Here is a 21,529-nt window from a genome sequence, read left to right on the forward strand (position 1 = left end):
AGCAGACTCCTTGTTGAGGGCAGAGACTTATACAGCTGCCAAGCCATATTTATCTCTCTTGACTTCCTCTCACTTTTCACTTTTGTGATTACATTAGGCCCACCCTGATAACGCTGGATAGTCTCCCTATTTGAAAGTCATCTGATTAGCAAACTACTGTTATCTTAACCCTTTGCTATGAAACCAAAAAACTCATAGGTTTTGGGGATTAAGATGTGCATGTCTTCAGGGAGACCATTATTCTGCCTAGCACATGCAATAATTTTAGATTTACAGAAGAGTTGTAAAGCACAGAGTTCCTATATATCCTTCACCCAGTTTCTTTTAATGTTAGTATCTTACATAATAACAGTAACACATTTGTCAAAATTAGGAAATTAACATTGGTACAACACCCTTAACTAAACTCCAGACTTCATTTGGATTTCATAAGTTTTCCCGCTATTCCCGCTATTTTTTTGGTTCTAGGATCCAACCAGGACACCCAGTTGCATTTAGTAGGTTTTCATGACTTTCCTGCTAGTGTTTCTGCACTACCCTGACACTGATGTAATCGAGTTGGTCAAAGTTACCATGACAGTGGTTCTGGCAGTGTTGAGAGATGGTAACAAAAGATAATACTTAGCACATTACATGTACAATAAAAGGTTTGTGAAAGATTGCTACTCCAACTTATGGTTCATATATTGGGAAAACCGTTCCTAATTTAACACTCTGATTTATGATGATTGCATAGCAGTATTATAACATTTACTAAGGAACACTGGTAAGACTCTTTTTATTTCAAGTTATCCAAAAAATATTAAAAAGAGGGGACATTAAATTTTAATAACAAGTTTGCCTGAAAGTAGGATGAGTTGCTTTTTGGTCTATAATGCTAGTTCTGAAGAGAGGTTCACATTTATTTCTAGATCATTTTGGGGTAGCTAGAGGGTGTAATTCTTGGTACAGACAAAAATATTAAGTACTTTGAGTTTGGTTTGGGGGCCTCTCTTTTTGCTAAAATTTAAAAATAAAAATTATAAAACTATAGATGTAACACATATTCATTGCAGGAAAAATAGGAAACGGGGAAAATGGAATTTAATTACACGAGATCTCATTCCTCAAAGTTTATAATTGTTAATACTCTTTTAGCCTTTCCCCCCACTGTGTGTGTATATACATATATAATAAACATAAACATAATTCATTTATGAAAATTGGATATTATACATACTGTTTCCGCTGGATATAATATGAGCGTGTATCCCTAGTATCCTTTACAACGGCTGCATAGTAGTGCCCACCTCTTCTTAGCTAGGCTCTCAGGTACTTTGTGTTTTAGTGTGTTTTCCTGAAATAATCTGTAAGCTCGGGGAATATATTGGCAACAGATGCCAGAAAAGTACATAGAAGATATGTATGGTACTTCTCAGAGTGCATTTGACACACTGATTGTAAAACAGAATAGTGTTATCTATCTCAGTGTTATTTGGAGAAACAACAGTGTACTGCACACAGAAAACAACCCATAATGGGACTTGTTAATTATTGTTACTGATTCGGCAATAGTCCTATATGAGAAGAATTATCATCATCTTGCATTTATTTAAGAAGAGGAAACTGATGGGAAAAACTCAAAGGATGTACGTCAGTCTGGTAACAGGCTCATTTCACTTCAAATTTCATTTTTTGGGAACTGCACTGTATCGATACTCTTTCCTATGGGATCTGCCCTTTCCGTAAATGGTGCAGTTAGTTATAGACCTACTACCTGCCTTCATTAAAAATTATTTTCTGGAAGTCAGCTCTGGACACAAGTTTGCAAAGAATAAAGATAGAGATAAAAAATAATAATACCCCCAAGATAAATTATTTTCCTCTTTCCAACTCTTCAGAGCCCTACACAGAACTGCTGACTTTGGGATGGTTATCCGAGTTTCGAAAAACAGGGGCATTAACAAAGCTAAGTCACACCACTGGTGTGGTGTTTGCGATCCAGCGATCTGTAAGAGGGATTAGCCGCTTCTCGAATTTGCCACGTGGCTTTGCCGTTGCCCTGGATGCGCTAGGAGAGGAACGCCCAACGTCTGAAGGACTACATTTCCCAGAAGTCTGCGCGCCGTGCTCCACGTGATCGTCCGCGGGCGCGCGCCCGGCCGTTCGGTCCCCAGCGGCGTTCTCTGCCGCTTCCCTCTTCTCTCCCCGCCTCCCGGCCTCCGCACGGACGCGGCCGGGGCGGGAGCCGAGCCGGAGTCGAGCGGGAGCTGAAGCCGGAGCCGCAGAGACGTGGAATCATGAAGGCCTGAGCCTGCGTGCGCCACCCTGGCTGCGGCGGCGACGGCGGCTTCTTCCGATCCCCCCCTTGCCACCAACTCGTGTGTCTGTGGAGCTGGAAACGGATCTGCCCTGCGGCTGAGACAGGTGGGCTGTGGCGCCGCCCCCAGCGGAGCGGCCCTAGAAGCCTGGCGGGGGCCCCCGCCCCTTGTCCGAGCGGGTTCGCGGACGCATCCCGTCGTCGGGACAGCTCCGCTGGCACGGGGGAGAGGGTCCTTTCCTGCCAGTGGGGGACTGGGCCACCGTGGAGGGGTTGTGCCTGGGCCCCGAGAGCCGCCCGCATCTTCCCCCCACCCCCTTTCAGGGCACAGTGGCACTTAAAGGTGAGGGAGTGTGTTAGTCAAGAATGAGAGGGACCTCTGTCCGAGTCTAGTGTTAAGAGTTGGGGGGATACTGAAGAGCAGGTAGATAGAGGCTTCGGGAGAGATGGGGCGATGTGGATCTGACACATGGGCGTGTAATGGGCAGGGTGAGCAATAGTGTTGCTCTTTCTTTCCTTTTCTTTCTTGAGGTATATACATTGTTCTGGAGAAGTAGTTCACATACCATAAAACTCACCCTTTAAAAGTACAATTAAAAGTATAACTCCGTGGTTTTTAGCATATTCTCAGGGTTGTGCAGCTGTCTAATTCCACAACATTTTTATCGCGCAAAAAGAAACTCGTATTCATTAACAGTCTCTCTTTATTTCCCCCATTCCCACTTCCTGACACCTTGCAGTTGTGTTTTAACCGAAAGGGTGGGAAGTTAGCCCAGGTGTTTGAGAGCTGGGGGCAGTTGTGGGTGATAAAGCTGACAGCAGAAAGTACTGAACTGGGGTAGAGGAATGTTGGGGTGATTGTGATAGGGCCGGCAATGGGGTACACAAAATGAACGGACTAGGGGTGTAGATGGAGTGGGACCCCTGAAGGGGAGACGGGAGGTTGGAGGGAGAGGCGTGTAGGGAGAAGCTGTTGTGAAAACATGGGGGATGGACTCCGTGGAGGGGAGTGTTATCTTAAAGAGGAACCCAGGCCTTTGGTCTGATGGTGGAGGGCGCCAGAAGGAAACTGGAGGTGGAGGGAAGAGATCTATAGGCATAGGGGAATGGTTGCTGCTGAGCATGAAATTTGTGAATATAGATTTCTAGAATGATTATTCTTTTTTGTAATTTTTATCTTAGATTATCTCTTGGCATCTCAGAGTGGCCAAGTATAAATTTTACCATTCTGTAGATGAAGAACAGGCTCTTAGAGGTTAAGTGATTTGATGAAACTCTTAAGGTTAATAGGGTAAAATGAGTTGGGGATTTAAGAATAATTGATTTTAAAAAATAATCGATTGAACTATAAATTGCAGGTGGCTTGAGTGGCAGAGAGTTGAGGGGGACAATGTCACAAGGAGGAGATTCAACTGTTAAATAAATTGAGTCTGTATTATTATGAGAGAGTCCAAGGACTTTGTTTATGTAACTTTTAAATACAGAAAAGCTTAAACATTGAAATAATTTAATATCGCTCATGTACCCATTACCCAGCTTCAGTGATTAGTAATTCAGGCTCATTTACTTTCATCTCCCTTATCCATTCCTATCCCCACTCCCAGCTATTTTAAAGCAGGTCATAGGCATACCATTTCATTTGTAAATATTTGAGTGTATATCTGTAGAAGGTTGAGTCACTCTCTTCTTAATATGTCCACATTACCATTATCACATCTAGAAAAATTAATAGTAAGCTCTTAATATCAATATTTAGAAGGACTTATTTTTTATTTATTTAAAAAAATATTTTATTTATTTATTTGACAGAGATCACAAGTTGGCAGAGAGGGAAGCAGGGGTGGGGGGAAGCAGGCTCCCTGCCGAGCAGCAAGCTGGAGGCGGGGCTGGATCCCAGGACCCTGAGATTATGACCCGATTGAAGGCAGAGGCTCAACCCACTAGCCACCCACACGTCCCTAGAAGGACTTATTTTTTAAAATGTAATATCCATTTGGTAGAAGGGAATTATATAGTGCAAACACTTTGATGTTGACTCTCTAAAAAACATGGTATAATTGTTTCCTGATTTTTTTCCTGTTATTCTCTTATTTTCTTGGTTGATATGGTTCATCCTTCTACAGAAAGTTCAAAGAATTGTCACTTTGGCTGGCATTTTAACTGATGGACTTTTCATGAGAGCCGGAGTAGCAGGAGAGCAGGAGAAAAATAGAAGTGAAATACCTGTGCAAATTTTAAAAAGTGAAATACATATGTACTAATAACGTATGTCTCATTGTTCTGAATATTTGGGCAATTTGATTACACTTTTTTAGATACTTTCACATATTGTTAGAAGTTTACTATGTATTAGTTTTCTTTTTTTTTTATAAAGATTTTATTTATTTTATTTTATTTTATTTTTTTTTTTAAAGATTTTATTTATTTGAGAGAGAGACAGTGAGAGAGAGCATGAGCGAGGAGAAGGTCAGAGGGAGAAGCAGACTCCCCATGGAGTTGGGAGCCCGATGTGGGACTCGATCCCGGGACCTGAGCCGAAGGCAGTCGTCCAACCAACTGAGCCACCCAGGCGTCCCAAGATTTTATTTATTTTAGAGAGGGCATGAGGTAGGGGGAGGAAGGACAGAGGGGGAGCGAAAGGGACAAATGGACTTGGCGCTGAGCACAGAGCCCTAAGTGGGGCTTGATTCCAGGACCCTGAAGTTATGACACTTGACTGACTGAGCCACCCAGGCCCCATGCATATATTAGTTTTCTATGCTTATTGTAATAGGTTACCACAAATTTAGTGTCTTAAAACAACACACATTATTTTGAAGTTCTGTATTTTGAAGTTCAAAATGGGTCTCACTCAGCTAAAATCAGCGTGTCTGCAACGCTGTGTTCTTTTCTGGAGGTTTCTAGGGGAGAATCTGTATTCTTGTTTCTTCCAGCTTCTAGAGGCCACCGGTATTCCTTGGCTCGCCTCCCTCGTGCTCCCTCTTCAAAGCCAGCAATATTGCGTCTCTCTGTCCATTCTGTAGTATAGGTCTCTGATCACAGCTGGGAAAGGTTAAGGACCCGTGTGATTAGATCAGGCCCACCTGGATAATTTAGAAGAATTTCCCCCATCCTAAGGTTCTTAACTTAATTATTGCTGCAAAATCCCCTCTGCCAGGTAAGCTAACAATCACGGGTTCCAGAGATGAGGATATGGACATCTTCGGGGGCTGTTGTTCTGCCTACCATAGCGTGTTTCGGGACATTTTGCTGAGACTTGATTCCTTGAGTTGGCTTCCTTTATTGCTACAAATTCAGTGTGTTGTCTTTCACTTTAGGTAATGGGAATGGTTAGCGATAGAGAGCACCACTCTGTTTTCCTTTTCAGTGACTTTGACCAAAGTGAGAAGTACCTGTGTGCTTGCAGTGTAGGTTTTGGTAAAATGAGACCTTTAAAAGTGATTAAGCATTAAAGCAATGTGTAAAGTCTTTCTGTATTTAGTTTTGGTCTCCTTGTATTTATGTTTTTCAAGTACTGTATACTTGTAATCAGAGTGTATGTAATGCTCAGCAGCTTCTTGAAGTCATAGGACAGTCTGGGGCAGTGATCGCTCCTGTGCTCCCATTAAGAAGTCTCTGTCCTGGGGGGTGATCGAGGCACCCCCAAATCAACAGGAAGACTTTTTTGTTTTTGGAGAGAGGGAGTTGCCGGGAGGGGCAGTGGGACAGGGAGAGAGAGAGAGAGAGAATACCTCAAGAAGGCTCCACACTCAGTGCAGAGTTTGACATGTGGCTCAGTCTCATGACTCTTGAGATATGACCTGAGCCGAAATCAAGAGTTGGATGCTTAACTGACTGAATCACCCAAGCGCCCCCAGAAAGACTCTTAAAGTGAGAAAATGTGCAGGAAGAATGAACTCCAGAAAGACTTGGAGTTGAGGCTCCTTCTCAACTTTTCTTTCTGTGACTTGGTTGAAAAGGGCTGTGAGCCTGAACAGGTAAGGGGCCTGATGGCTGTTGCTGCTCTTTGTTTCCCAGGACCAAGAGAAGACTGAGTCTGGGAGGTACAGAGGACTTTAGGAAGTACTCTAGTCTCGTATCCTACTTCCTGAGGGGTTTGTGCATTCCACCTTCGTTCTCAAGGCCTTGACTGTGTCCGGGTGTGAAGGTCCTGGCTGTGATGGTGGTGTGTTTCAGTGTACCACTTCTCAATTAAGTGTAAGGTGAACTGTTCGCTGTCTGCTCCTGCCTCTCAACTCGTTTCCCCTTAGAAGGTTCTTCGTGGAGCTAGTGCTCTGAACTTCTACTTAAAAACTGCATGTAAACAGTGTGTAAGTTATCCATCTGTTACTTATTACTATTACTAGTCAAAATAACCTAAGCTAGTAGGGTTGAGAACAGCTTTACAAATAGGTCTTATTAACAGAAAATTTTTTTTATTCATTCCTTTCAGGAAGTTTGGTTGGTACTTTTTGATCTTATCTAATTTTTATCATATTCTTTAAATATGCAGACACCAGGCCGGGGTTGTGGGGTTGGGGTGGGGCTGGGTGTGTGGACAAAATGGGTAAAGGTGCTCAAAAGGTATAAACATGTAATTTTAAGTCATGGGTTGGGGGAGTAATCTGCAGCATGGTGACTGTAGTTAATAATTATTATATATTTGAAAGTTGCTAACAGTAGATCTTTTAAGTTTTCATCATCAGAAAAAATTGTAATTATGTATGGTGATGGATATTAATTAGACTTAATTGTGATCATTTTGCAATATACACCTAGGGAACATTATGTTGTACACCAGAAACTAATATAGTGCTACATGTCACTTATATCTCAACTTACAGACAATGCTGGGCGCCTGGGTGGCTCAGTTGGTTAGGCATCCGGCTTTTGGTTTCATCTCAGGTCATGATTTCAGGGTCGTGAGATTGAGCCCCATGTTGGGCTCCGGGCTCAGTGTGGAGTTTGCTTGGTATTCTTTCCCTCTGCCTTTGCCCCTCCCCCAGCGGGCACACACCACACTTGCTCTAAAATAAATAAGAAAATAAAAATGCAGATACTAAAAGTGGCTGTTAATTCATAAAGACACTGGAAGAATTAAACAGTGTACATTTTGTATGTCATATGGCTGATAACTTCTTTTTTAGATTGGTTCAGTCACTGAATCTTTATTTTTTTTTAAAGATTTTATTTATTTATTTGAGAGACAGTGAGAGAGAGCATGAGCGAGGAGAAGGTCAGAGGGAGAAGCAGACTCCCCATGGAGCTGGGAGCCCGATGTGGGACTCGATCCCGGAACCCCGGGATCATGACCTGAGCCGAACACAGTCGTCCAACCAACTGAGCCACCCAGGCGTCCCTCAGTCACTGAATCTTAACAGTTCATTCAGAATATCTCTTGTAACCCTTCGCCTTAGAATACCTTTTTTTTTAAAAAGAGATTTATTCATTTATTTTAGAGAGTGAGAGAACAAGCATGCAGGGCAGCAGAGGGAGGGACAGAGGGGGAGAGGGAATCTTAAGCCACCTCCCTACTTAGTGCGGAGCCTGACTCAGGGACTCGATTTCACGACCCCGAAATCATGACCTATGCTGAAACCAAGAGTCAGACGCTTAACTGACTAAGCCACCCAGGCACCCCACCTTAGAACACTTTTAAAACCTCCTGCTTCAGTTAAGATTAGGTTTGGCCGGGGGTAACAGACACTTGATTGAGTAATAGCTTAAACATGTTTGTTTCTCATGTAAAAGTCCAGATCGACAATCCAGGGCTGGTGTGGTGGCTCAGTGTCACAGGGGACTGGGTTTCTTACTCTGTCGTCCTTAGGGTGCGGTCCTTGATTTCTGGGTCTGGATGGTGATGCATGGCATGCCGTTAGGTAAATGGTCTGGTACCCTCAAGAACATTCTGCACTGGACTTAAATATTTTGAAATCATCAGTGTAGAGTGGAAGAGTTCTCTGATCTACAAGCCTCAGGGTTGGGTGTGATCTTACAGTTCCAGTGGGCAAAGTAGAAGCCCATTAGGAAGTCTTCCTGTTGTAAGGCATTAAGCATCAGCTTGCTCTCTGGCCTTTTTTGCTTCCACTCTGATTCCCTCCCTACTCCAGCCTTGTGAAACTTCTTTCAGTTCCTTGAATGGGCCCTTGCCAGTTTTTGTCTTCACTTGAGGCCTTTGTACCTAGTTTCTCTTTGCTTGGACAATTTTCTGAACCCTACACCCAAGTAGGCCAATCCTTCTTATCCTTCAGGTCTTAGCTTTTGTGGTCTGACCTCTGGGAAGCTTTCACTGAGTCTTGAGTAGTTGCTGTATTATAATTTCATGTTGATTTAGCTGTATCTCCTACTCAACTGTAAATAAATTCCATTCTTCATATTTGCAATCTTGGCACTTAGCATCGTGCTGGCTACACAGTGGGCACTCAGGCGATAATGACAGACCCCCTGTGCTTACATAAGCTTGAAGGGATAGAGCTTGGGTAATGCTAGTTTGTGTTTTCAACCCTGCACTGCTCTTTGGTATTTGCACATTGAGTTGTTTATGTGAATCAGTGATCGTGATAGTGAATAGTAAAGCACTTTCTCTCTAATTTAAGAGTTAATTTTCTACTTAAAGTAATGCTTGTGTTTTAGAAAAGATAAATAATAATCAGAAGGCATTATTATAAAAAATGAGCCATACCCTGTCTTCCCTGTCCTTTGTAGTCTGGTTCCCAGAGTCAACCACCCTTAACCATGTTTATATGTCATCCAGCTCAGTGGCTGTTTTTCGATTTATCCATTGTGGATGACACCTGTTGACTCCTTGTTATGGTAGATGAGGTGCTTTTCCTCTTCCTCCCCTCCCTTCCAGCCCTTCTAGTAGAGAGACATGAGAATTCTTGGCTAATTTAGTGCTCAGTGTTTACCTTGCTAGGAGTACATAAATATTGCTCACTGCTGAGCCCAGTAATTTACCTGGGTTCCCTGCGCCCCACCCCCATTTGCGTATTTTTTCATGAACATAGTACTAATTTTTACCAAATACTGTGAAAGGCCTGTGGGGACTGGGGCCCAGGAAACTGATGCAGGATGTTGCTGTGGCTGCTGCTGTTGCCATGAGCATGGAGTTGTTTGGTCCCTGTCCCAGAGGCTTCCTGGCTTTCTAGTGTGCACGTGAGATGGGCAGTCGCACCCGGCTGGGCAGTGTCTTGACTTAACACTCCTCTGTTTTTGGAGTTACTTTTTGGAGTTCCTGTTACTAACGTTTTCCATGTTTGTCTCTTGTTCTTTATTATGGAAGTTTCCATCTTCTCTTTGTCCAGTTTTTTTTTTTTTTTTAAAGATTTTATTTATTTATTTGACAGAGAGAGATCACAAGTAGGCAGAAAGACAGGCAGAGAGAAAGGAAGGGAAGCAGGCTCCCTGCTGAGCAGAGAGCCCGATGTGGGACTCGATCCCAGGACCCTGAGATCATGACCTGAGCCGAAGGCAGCGGCTTAACCCACTGAGCCACCCAGGCGCCCTCTCTGTCCAGTTTTTTAAAGGGCTTTTCAGGTATCCTTTCTTGTCCTTCAGCTGTTTCCTTTTCTGTGACATCTTGTTCTTGGTTCATGGAAGCAATGTGGCCTAGTGGTTTCTGCACCCAGCCTGCCTAGATGTGAACCCTGGTATGCCACTTTCTAACTGAAGTCTGGAGCAGGTCACTTAATCTTTCTTTGCCTCCATTTATTTGTTTAGCCCAAGAGTTGGCAGAGATTTGTGTAAAGGGCCAGATTGTAAATATTTGGGGCTTCGTAGGCCAAAAGGCAAAGTGAAAGCTATTATACAAGTTCTTTACTGATGAAATTCAAAATACAATACGAATAATGGTTGAGGATAATTTATTTTGTAATAAATTTTGCTACTGAGAAGAATGAAATCTCTTTTTGGAGGAGGGGGAATGACATTTTGTCCAACAGGGTATACTAAATTTAAAGATTTTATTTATTTATTTGACAGACAGAGATCACAAGTAGGCAGAGAGGCAGGCAGAGAGAGAGGGGGAAGCAGGCTCCCTGCTGAGCAGAAAACCCAGTATGGGCTTCATCCCAGGACCCTGAGATCATGACCTGAGCCGAAGGCAGAGGCTTAACCCACTGAGCCACCCAGGTGCCCCAGGGTATACCAACTTTAAACCTCAGTAGTCAATATTGATCACAAATGATCATATTTAATGTTGGTTTGTAATGAGATTTTTTGTATTTCGCTTTTGACAGTATCTTTTTACATGGTACCTCCAAATACTGATATCAGTCCATGAACATAGGGTTTTAGCGGAGCATATTATTGCTTGGAAAGTATCTATAGAATTCTGCTAGATTCCTTTCTTGATAATTACCTTTTAGCAAATCATCGCATTGATCACTAATCCCTTCCAGTTGAGGGTTAGGTAGAAGCTTCTTGTTGCACAGTTAAATGGTTTTTGAAATGTGGAACTTGTATTGAGGTCTGAAAAATGCTGGAACTGTAGTTTGATTTTGGAAAATGCATTTATTACATATTTGTGTGGCATTGGAGATCTCACATCTCATTTTAATTTTTTATAGCATGGCGAGTGTGTAAGGCAGCCCAGCATCACTTGCGACTCAGTGTCAGTTGTCCTGTGAAATGACTACCTCAGTGCAGGTTTTACATGGAAGTATTACTGGCTTTTTAATTTTAGATTGAATTCATTGAGAAATATGAGCAAATCTGCAGCAAAAATGAATTTTCAAAGCCATTTAGTGTTTAGTAACAGTGACTGAGCGAGGTTCTTCAGAAAAACTTTGTTCTCATCTCTGAGCTTGAAAAATTTCCGTAAAAACTGTACCGTGGCTAAGCCAGGACAGATCAGGATATTCAGCTTCCGTTTCTGACGGAATTTTCTTAGAACTGATGGTGGTAAAGCTCATGAAAGTAATGAAGTTAACTGTTGTAACTGGTTCAGTAACGTGGTAGATTCAGGTATTTTTTGCCACCTACCTGCTCATTGATTATGCAGTGAATAATGAGTAGGTTTTAGACACCTTGCATTTCCACAAGGTTTGTTAATTTATCCATCTACGTTTCTTCTGCTTCACATGCGTTTTTTTTTTTTTAATATTTTATTTATTTATTTGACAGAGAGAAATCACAAGTAGGCAGAGAGGCAGGCGGGGGGAGTGGGGAAGCAGGCTCCCCGCCAAGCAGAGAGCCCGATGCAGAACTCAATCCCAGGACCCTGAGATCATGACCTGAGCCGAAGGCAGAGGCTTAACCCACTGAGCCACCCAGGCGCCCAGCTTCACATGCATTTTTACCGCCATCAGTTATTACGCGTCTTAGCAGATTCCACTTCAGGTTGTACTGAATTAGTATTTTTCTCCATTCTGGGGGGAAATATTCAGAGCTGTAATTGTGGCATACAGACTGCTCTCTGAACAGCTATTTTCACTGAATGACAGGTCTGAAAGAGGTTTCCTTTCTCTGGACACATTTCTTTGCTGTAATCAAACACTGTTTAGTTTAACTCATGATTGGTCTGTGACTTTTCTTGTTTGGTTAACACGTGAGCCATTTGGAACTTCCCTTACTTTGGTTGCAGCCTCAGTCTTATCCTTTGTTGATGGGAAGACACTCTGCTGTGACGAAATGTCATGTTTTAGGTTTGCTAGCTCCCCTGGTCGTGCTCCCTGGTAGGCCTGTAAGTCTGTTGTGATGAGTGCTTAGCTGGTCATGTCTTCCTGTATGGTATTCTGGTACAAGTACGATGCTGTTACATAACAGACACGATGCTTTGACATTTCATTAGATTTTTAAAAAATGATCTATGCTCTGCTAAAAGTGTGACATCAAAGTCTACTTCCTTTCTTGTTTCCACGTGACAGATATCACTGGTAATAGCGTTGTAACATGCAAGACACTTGAAATGCCGGCTTCTGTCTGCATCATTGAGATGTGTAGTGTGGTGAACAGCCACATAAAGGCATGAGAACATCACATCTGGTCTCTGTAGTAACTACTCAGCCCTGCCGTTGTATCACAAAAGCAGCTACAGGCAATATGTGAATAATTGAACATAGCTGTGTTCCAGTAAAACTTTAATTATGGACACTGCCTTTTTAATTTCATGTGATTTCCACATGTCACAGCATACTTTTTCCCCCTCCAGTTGTTTAAAAATGTAAAAATCATTCTTCGGACGGCAGGCTGGATTTGGCCCCTTGGGTTGTGATTTGCTGACCCATGATCTACACAATGAGAAGATGACAATACTACCTCAGGTATAGATGAGTTAACATGTGTAAAGGATTGAATAGTGCCTGGGGAATAGTAGGTGCTAAGTAAATGTTTGCATTTATTATTGTTACTGCTTTACTTCTCTGAGGCTGTCTTATTTTTAAATTTTTTTCTGAGAAGCCTCTTTGGAGTATCTGAGAATTCCTTTCTTTGGTATATTTTGGTTTCTATGATTAGTGTTGTAGGCTTTCCTCACAAGTCCAGTGATTTTTGCTTGTTCACTTAAGATTGAAGCGGTTTGTGTGAGTGATTTTCTTGAGGGCTGGGCATTGCCAGGGCGGCGGGGCAGCTTTTGAAATGAGGGGGATCCCAAATATTGTGAACTTTTCCCTGGGTGCCCCTTCAGCTTCTCTCGAGAAGACACCTCCAGTCCCCTGTCTTGGAGGTGGGGAAGCCCGCCATGTGCCTGCAGCAAACACACCTGAACCGCAGTCTCTTGTTTTCATCCTCCTCCTCATCACCCTCCCATCCTGGGCTCTGGAGGCCAGAGTGTCTCCAGTCGCATTTCTCCAGAGAGCGCACACGAGGTCTCCGTTGCGGGGGGAGAAGGGGGTTGGCGGGGCCCACTTACTTTATTTAGCTCTGCACCTTGCTCCTGTCTGCATGGTGATTTTCTCCAGCTCTTTGGCTTTCCTGTGGCTCCATGGGGTGGGCTGGCTTGCCTCTTGTTCGGGTCCCCTTTAGCAGGCACACTGGGGCTTCCTCAGCTCTGCCAGTTCAGTTCCTACCCGTCACTTTTCCGTCTTCCACACCTCCTCTGATCTTTGAGAGCTTAATCTTTTTATTCTCATGACTCCCTTTTTTTTTTTTTTTTAAGATTTTATTTATTTATTTGTCAGAGAGAGAGAGGAGTGAGAGTGAGCACAAGCAGACAGAGTGGCAGGCAGAGGCAGGAGGAGAAGCAGGCTCCCTGCCAAGCAAGGAGCCCGATGTGGGACTTGATCCCAGGACGCTGAGATCATGACCTGAGCCGAAGGCAGCCGCTTAACCAACTGAGCCACCCAGGCGTCCCTCATGACTCCCATTTTGATGGAGTGGAGTACCCCAGGGTACTTAATATAGCATGTGGAACATAGTAACCTTTTAGAGAATGTTCCATTACTTGGTGGACTAATGGCACCTGTGCATTTAACATGTCCTTTGGCTAGTGACCATTGCCCACTGTTTCTCTAGTCTCCTGTTTCAACTGTGAGCTTTCACCTTAAAGTCTCGAGTACAAATGAGGGGCATGTATATATATTTTTTTTCCTTTCTCAGGAAGCAGGCAGTTCTGGAATATAAGTTATGATTAATGGATTCTCAGCCTGAGTTGGGACAAAATACAATAGAGTATCATTTGCATATTTTGAGGGTGTTAGGACAGAACTTGGTTATGGAATTTGGTTATGGATTTTTCATTTCCAATAATGTTTACTTTCCATTCAAGATACATTGAATCCTGAGTCAGCAAGTCAGTACACATAAAAGAGGAGATTTAATTTTACATGTCTATCAAATATTTCCTAAATTAAATATAAAATATTGAGCATATCATTTCCTGTCAGGGTATTGCTTTTGTCCATGATGGTAAAATTGACTTGGGGAAATAACATGAAAAGTTAAGTAGCAGTATGGGAGTCAGACAGCAAACCAGGTGTTACTGGAAGGATTGCTGAAGTGAGTGGTGGAGATAGAGTGCTTAGGATTTCAGAGGAAGGGGAGAGCAGAGCTCCTTCTGTGCTTAGTGAGTAGGGTGGAAGGTGCCGTGGATCAGATGTGGTACGAATGGCAGGAGCAGAGATGTGGATGCGCTGGCTCGGTGTTTGAGAAGACTGCTTGCTTTTACCTTGCTATGATACTTACTTGCAAACTGAGGTTACAGGCTACTTGTATCCAAATCAGTATGAATGCGTTTTAGAAAATGCTGATGCATGGGCCCTACTTTAGCATTCTGAATTTTTGGTACCCAGGCATTTGCTTTTTTTGTCCCCCCCAAGATTTACTTATTTAAGAGAGAGAGAGAGTGTGCACACGTGAGCATGCTAGAGCATGAGAGTGTGGAGTGGGGAGGGGGAGAGGGAGAGAGAATCTCAAGCCGACTCCCTGCTGGGCTCAGAGCCTGACATGGGGCTTGATCCAGTGACACTGAGATCATGATCTGAACTGAAATCAAGAGTCAGAGGCTCAACTGATGGAGCCACCCAGGTGCCCTCAGGCATTTGCATTCTTAAAAATAATTTTTTATTTTTTACTTTATTCTTTTAGAAATTTTATTTATTTATTTATTTGACAGAGAGAGAACCACACACACACACACACACAGTGAGAGAGGGAACACAAGCGGGGCAGTGGGAGAGAGAGAAGCAAGCTTCCCGCCAATCAGGGAGCTCAATGTGGGGCTCGATCCCAGGACCCTGGGATCATGCCCTGAGCCGAAGGCAGACACTTAACTGACTGAGCCACCCAGGCATCCCCAGGCATTTGCATTTTTAACCATATGCTCCTCAGGTGTTGTTGTGTATGTTTAAGTTTGGGAAGTACTGGTTTGGAACGTCATTGGAAATAAATTGGAAAGTGAGCTTTCAGACTGGAGGGTCTTGAATGCCAATACTGCCCTCTGTTTTTCAGGCAATGAGGAATCATTGAATGTTTTTGAGCTGGTGAGTGAAGTGATGGAAGTGGTGATTTTGCTAAAAATAAAGATCTATAATATTGGACCTTTATTTGTCTGGCCTACTCTGCCAGGTCCCTTCCTGAGTGCTTTGCACGCTGCCTCATCCTGCTTCAGCCTCCGAAAATCTTACGAGTTTTAAGTATTTTTTTCCTCCATTACACAGTGGTGTTTTTAAGTCATGAAACAGAGATTCATCCTGACTCTACACAGACTTATTAGGGTCTGTCTCACACTAAGAACCTTTGGTCTTAATCGTAGCATTGGACGGAATTTCCTTTTAAGGATTAGTGCGGGCGTGGAGGGTGCAGAGTGAATCCAGAAGAGGCAGAGACAGAGAAATCAGATACTGTTGCACTAGGTCACATGGGATTATAGGAGCCTGGCCTAGGTAGGGGCGGGGGAATACAGAGGAAGAGGTAGATTTAAAAGATGATATGTAGAATTGTGGTTGCTGTCGAAGAACTCACAGGATTTTTTTAATTTTAATTTTTTACTGAAGTATAGTTAACATACAATGCATGAGTGTCAGGAGTACAGCAGACTAATTTGACCATTATATACGGAATGAAATGCTCGCTGTGCTAAGTGTAGTCATCATCTGTTGCCATACAAAGTTCCTAAAATACTGACTGTATTGCTCTACTTTTCACTGCCCTACAGGACTTGATGTCATTGGAGAGTCACTCTAGTAAAGAGCAAGGCCAGGGACCGGATTGGAATGGGGGAATTAACCATATAGGCACATCAAGGAATTAGATTGCCTGGGTAGAAATCCTGGCTTTGTCACTTGTTGTCTCTGGGATGTTGGGCAATGTATTTAACCCGTCTGTGCCTTTGTTTCCTCATCAATAAAATGAGAAAATTGTGTTCACCTTTAAGAGTTGTTAACAGAACTAAATAAATCAACAGTTGTAAAGAACTGAGACTGGTTCCTGGCATATAGAACATGGAAGTAAATTGGCTAAGAAGGAGCCCCATTGCGCTTATCGTTTCCTCTGCCTCAGATGTGCCTATGTCTTTCCAGAGCTTCTTGTGTTTAGTGAACTCTGGGGTAATGCTTACCCTGTGTTACAAGCATTTATTGGCCTGTTTGGCTTTGAGTTTGTTAATGGCAGGGACCTGCTTATATTCATATTTGCATTTTCAGTACCCACCATAACACTCAGCATTTACAGCAAGTGTGTGATAGGTGTCTGGGGAACAAGTGTCGGCTTGCGTGAGATCACTCGAGGCAAGAGTGCTGATAACATTGATAGAAATTGTGACTTCTGAAAGGTTGCTGTTTTGGGGGGGCAAATGTTAAATTCTATTTTTAAATTTATGATAACAGTAGGACATCAGATTAAGATATCTTGTAAGTAAAGATCTACGCTTGGGTTTTGACTGAGAAGTCAAGACGAAGTGTTAGTCCTGGCACAGCTCTCACGTAGAGGTGGAATAACCAGCTAGAAGCACGTTCAGATCCTTCCTGAGGAAGAGCAGGTACAGAGAACAATGCATTAATTTAACTTTTTTCTCTTTTTTTTTTTTTTACTTTAAATTATAATGTTTATAGTTTTAAAAAAAAAAAGAATCAGGCAATACTAAAGAACATAAAGTGAAAAGTCCCTTCCTTCCAGATTTCCAGTCCCATTCTTCAGAGGTAACTAGTCTTGGACCATTGGTTATTTCCCCTTTCAGAAGTGGCTTGGGCGCATATAGGAATGAACATGTTTATTTAAATGAACGGGGTCTTACTGTATGAGGTCTTTCTTGTTTGTTTTTACTGGAGGTATTTAGGATATCTTTACACACCAACACATAAGTTCTGCCTCAATTCCTTTCCATGGCTACTCAGTGGTCCCTTCTGTGCTTAACCTATAGTGTATTCATGACCGTCATCTAGGTTATTTTATGTCTTTGCTGTTCCAAACAATGAGATGATTAACATCTGTATACCTAGAACTTGTTAACTGGTATGAGTTTACCTCTGAGGTAAATTTCAAAAAATGAAATCCTTGGCACAAAGAGTATATGCAATTAAAATTTTGATATTGTCAAATATCTACACACTCATGGGTGCCTGTTTCTTTATTGCCCTCACGCTATCACGGTTGTTTTCTTTTAACCTTTGCTAATATGATGAGTAAAAATGATACCTTATTTTTTAAAATATCTTATTTATTTATTTGACAGACAGAGATCACTAGTAGGCAGAGAGGCAGGCAGAGAGAGGGGAAGCAGGCTCCCTGCAGAGCAGAGAGCCCGATGCAGGGCTCGATCTCAGGACCCTGAGATCATGACCCGAGCCAAAGGCAGAGGCTCAACCCACTGAGCCACCCAGGTGCCCCAATACCTTATTTTAATTAGCATATTTTATTCCTAATTTATACTGAAGATGTTTTCATTTGACCTTGGCCATTTCAACAAGTTGCTTTTTGTTTTTGTTCTTTTGTTTTTTTAATAGTGTGCTGGGAGTTACTTAGGGACAGGGAAGAAGCATTAATGACGCTTGATTTATGTCTCAGAGGAGTAATCTACGTCACGAGACAGGCCATATATATTACAGAAAGTTTCAAGGTAGTTCTTACATAGTGGGAACTTGAGGGGGATGGTGGGAAGTTGAGAGGAGAAAGTGGTTTTGGGAAGGAGGATTGTATGAGTTTTTTTTATGGGTCAAGATCAAGTTCTTGACTATACTGCATGAAAGATAGGTCCTTTGAAAGGTTTATTACTGAAAGTGTCAGCGATGGCACACTTCTCATTTCTAGTCTAGATTTACATAAGGAGCCTTGTTATCCCCCAAATTACTGATTTTATATAGATATTTAAATTTATATATATGTATGTAAAATTATATATTTGTATCTTCTCCTTGAGTTAAAAATAATCTTAAGTATTTTAGGGATGTAGACAAAACTGGCATTCTGGTGGGAGGTTGGGACTGGGAGAGATTTGAAAGTCCTATCATGAAAGCCGCTAGTGAACCCAGGAGACAGGCTCATTTACCAATTGAGAGAAAGAAGAGCTGAAGGCCAAGGGAGTCCGATGGGGGGTGAGGTGATTGGATGGTGGGTTTTTTCAAGTTCCATTTTATTCTGGGCTTCATTGATAAGGGTCTTGGGAGTTCCAAGTAAATTGTGTTCAGGTGGAGTGTGTGGGCGAGCTAGTGTGTGTGTGTGTGTGTGTGTGTGTGTGTGTGTGTGTGTGTGTGTGTGTGTGTGTGGGTCTGTATTTGTGTTTGGAATCTTTGGCATGAAATGTTGCGGAGAGTACCTTCTTGTTGATAGTACCTTCTTGTTGCTGCCTAGGGGAGTGAGGGCTGGGGCAAGGGTGATGGGGCAGGCTGTCCTTGTCATAGCTGTCAGTTGCCCCTGGGCTCTTTTTTTCTAGCCTTCTGCTTCTGGGCTGGAGTTGCGCTTTATACTCTTGCTGCCCTTGATGGAAGGCTCTTGTGCTTGCCTTGGAATGCCATTTCCCTTCTCCGTTCGTCTCTGGCTGTTTTCCAGTTTATAGGGATTCCTCACAACCACTGGTCTCCTGTGAATTTCTGAGCATGTCTGTGGAATTACTGACAAAAAAGCAAAATGTTTTGCATGATTTCTAGGGTTTGGCGAAGAAAAGCAGCAGGGGACACATAGCACCTTGTGCTCAGTTGGCTGTCATGGTTTTGCTCCTTAATACTCGGTTTAGTCTTTCCTGATAAGCTTATAGGCTTTATTCATATTGTTGTTTTTAGAAAGGTTTCATAGTGGTCCTGGACTGAACTTATTTTAAAACTTTGTGGTCTATTCTAGCTGCTTTGAAAATCAAATTTATTTCCTATAAATTAATAGAAAATAGACAACGGGTAAGAACAGGCAATGGCCTCTTTCACAGTGAACAAAACGCTAGCTAAAACTGTGCTGAAAACTATTATGTCTCATCAGTTGGCGGGGACCAGAAAGTTTGATTGAAGGGTGGTGGCTGTGGTGTGAAGAAACAGGCCTGCTGCAAGGAGTGCAGGCTGGCCGCTTCGAAAGAAGGCAGCTAGGTGGTGTGGGGGAGGAAACATAACCCCCTCCGCCCTTCTGAGTTCTTAGGGGAGACCCTTGTAATAGAAGGCTGATTAACAGGAGAAAACAAAAGTTTATTAACGTGTGTTTCATGTACACATGGGCGATACCCAGGGAGTGGTATAGAATTCAGACTTAAGTACCATTGTAACAGGGACGGGGAGGGGAGATGTAGGCCTCTTAGGGGTGAGTAAATGGTTTTTAGGAAAGAGGAATAAGCCCTTAGAGGAACAGATTGGAGGGGGGGTGGCGCCTGGGTGGCTCAGTTGGTTGAGCGACTCAGGTAGGTCATGATCCTGGAGTCCTGGGATCGAGTCCTGTATTGGGCTCCCAGCTCCATGGGGAGTCTGCTTCTCCTTCTGACCTTCTCCCCTCTCATGCTCTCTCTCACATTCTCTCTCAAATAAATAAATAAAATCTTAAAAAAAAAAACAGATGGGAAGTGCGATAGTTTGTAACTATGTGTCTGGGTGTGGTGTCCATGTCTAGTCTTTCTTCCTGTGATGAGTCACCTGGTTGGTAAAACTCTCAAGGAGGGGATTTACGAAAATGAAGTTCCTTTTGGAGGAGCTGTCTTTAGGTAGCTAAAGAGAGTTCAGGGAAAACCTCACCCTGCATATGGTGTTTTTCAAATGCTTATAGCTCAGAATAATCAAAATGCCAAAGTGGTGCATTTTGAGGTGGCATAATCTACCCACGTAATCTTTGACTAGCAGTTCTCTTTCTCTGAATTTATCCTGTGTGTAATGTCATGCACCTGTGAAATATCTCACATGCCAGATACCTTTTGGAGAATGATTCATGATTGCAAAAGACCATAAACTACTTAAATGCACATTACTATAGGATTTATTAAATTAAAAACGGGAATGTTATAGCGTCGTAAAAATAAGAAAGTACTTTATATACAGATATGTAGTGGTTTCTAATATTTAGTAATTAGAAAAAGGAAAGAGGTATGAACAGTGTATTGTGGTCTGTGTAAACAGGGGAAAATATGTGTTTGTATATATCGCAGGATATCTGAGGGATGATACCCAAGAAACTGGTAACATTTTTTCTAAGTTGAGAAACTAGGTTGGTTAGGAGATGAGATGGGAAACTCGTTATTATATACCCTGTGAACTCTGTGTTTTTCACCATGTGCATTACTTATTCAAAAATTAAATGCAAATGAAAAATAAAGCCTGACTTTATATTATTAAATTTATCTTATTAAATTTTCATTAGTAGACCATGATAATAATATTTCTCATTTTTGCCTTGCTTATCAAGAGACGTGGGATGGAATTTTGTTCATTCATATATCTAATTAAATTCACAAAGCAAATTGTTTTTAACTGATTGCTTTTAAGGAGCTACATACACTATATAGAAGACTATAAACAAATTGTGGAGGTCTTTTTTGTTGTTTTTGTAAAACATATTTCATTGAGGCGTTTTCAGGAGTGTCAGGGATTATTTGACAAAAGAACTGGAAAGTTTGGAGCAAAAGGAAATAGCGATGCCTTTATGTAGGTGGCTGAGCATAAAAATCTGTGTATTCTCCGAGTTCTGAAGTTAATGGGGAATCCCTAAAGGACCCAGACACAGGATTTCTCTTGCTTTTATTGAAAAAGTTTGGTTTTGAATAAGACTTGAAGAAACTTATTTGGGGAAAGTAAAAGAGCATCCCAAGACACTAAATAAAAGTGAGATCCTAATATCTCATCATGTGATATTATAGGTGGTGAAGTAACTTCATAGGTAACAATAAACTTAGTAGTTGTGACAGAAAGTACCGTTAGTATGATTTGTTCGCCCCTTTCTTGCACCTATAGAACAGGCTTTAGGGTTGGACTTTTTTAGCTGATTTAAAAAACTTTTTACTTTGCAATGATTATAGACACATAAGTTGCAAAAATAATACAGAGAAATCCCATGTACCTTTCACCAGTTCTCCCCCAGTGTTAATACATGGGTTGTACATTATCTACATCAGGAAGTGAATATTGATACAACACAATAGACTGCAGAACATACTTGAATTTTCCCAGTTTTTACATGTATTCTTTTCCCCTTGTGTGAGTATAGCTCTGTGAAATTTTATCAATGTGTACAATTCAAGCAACCACCACCCTCACAGTCAAGACACAGAATTTTCCCATTCCCACAAATGAACTTCTTCAGGCTCCCCTTTATGATCACCTTTTGCCCCCCGGCCCTCCGTGCCCTGCCTGGAAGCACCCATCTGTGTTTCAATACGAGTTTTGTCATCTTGAGTGTTATATATATGGAGTCATAGTG

The 21,529-nt window shown here is 42.2% G+C and overlaps 1 protein-coding gene across 2 annotated transcripts in view; it reads left to right on the top strand.

Moving 5' to 3' along the window:
• The first annotated feature begins 2,132 nt into the window (after positions 1 to 2,132).
• Positions 2,133 to 21,529, top strand: part of DYM (dymeclin) — a 349,065-nt gene continuing 329,668 nt past the window's right edge. The window contains exon 1 of one of the 2 annotated variants that reach the window (XM_047696791.1): positions 2,133 to 2,406. The gene's annotated coding sequence lies outside the window, so the exon portion shown is untranslated. The remainder of the gene's footprint in view (positions 2,407 to 21,529) is intronic. The other variant, XM_047696790.1, reaches the window with a different exon arrangement.

This window comes from Lutra lutra, chromosome 12 (genome assembly GCF_902655055.1).
Source record: "Lutra lutra chromosome 12, mLutLut1.2, whole genome shotgun sequence".
In the NCBI taxonomy this organism is placed as follows: domain Eukaryota; kingdom Metazoa; phylum Chordata; class Mammalia; order Carnivora; family Mustelidae; genus Lutra; species Lutra lutra.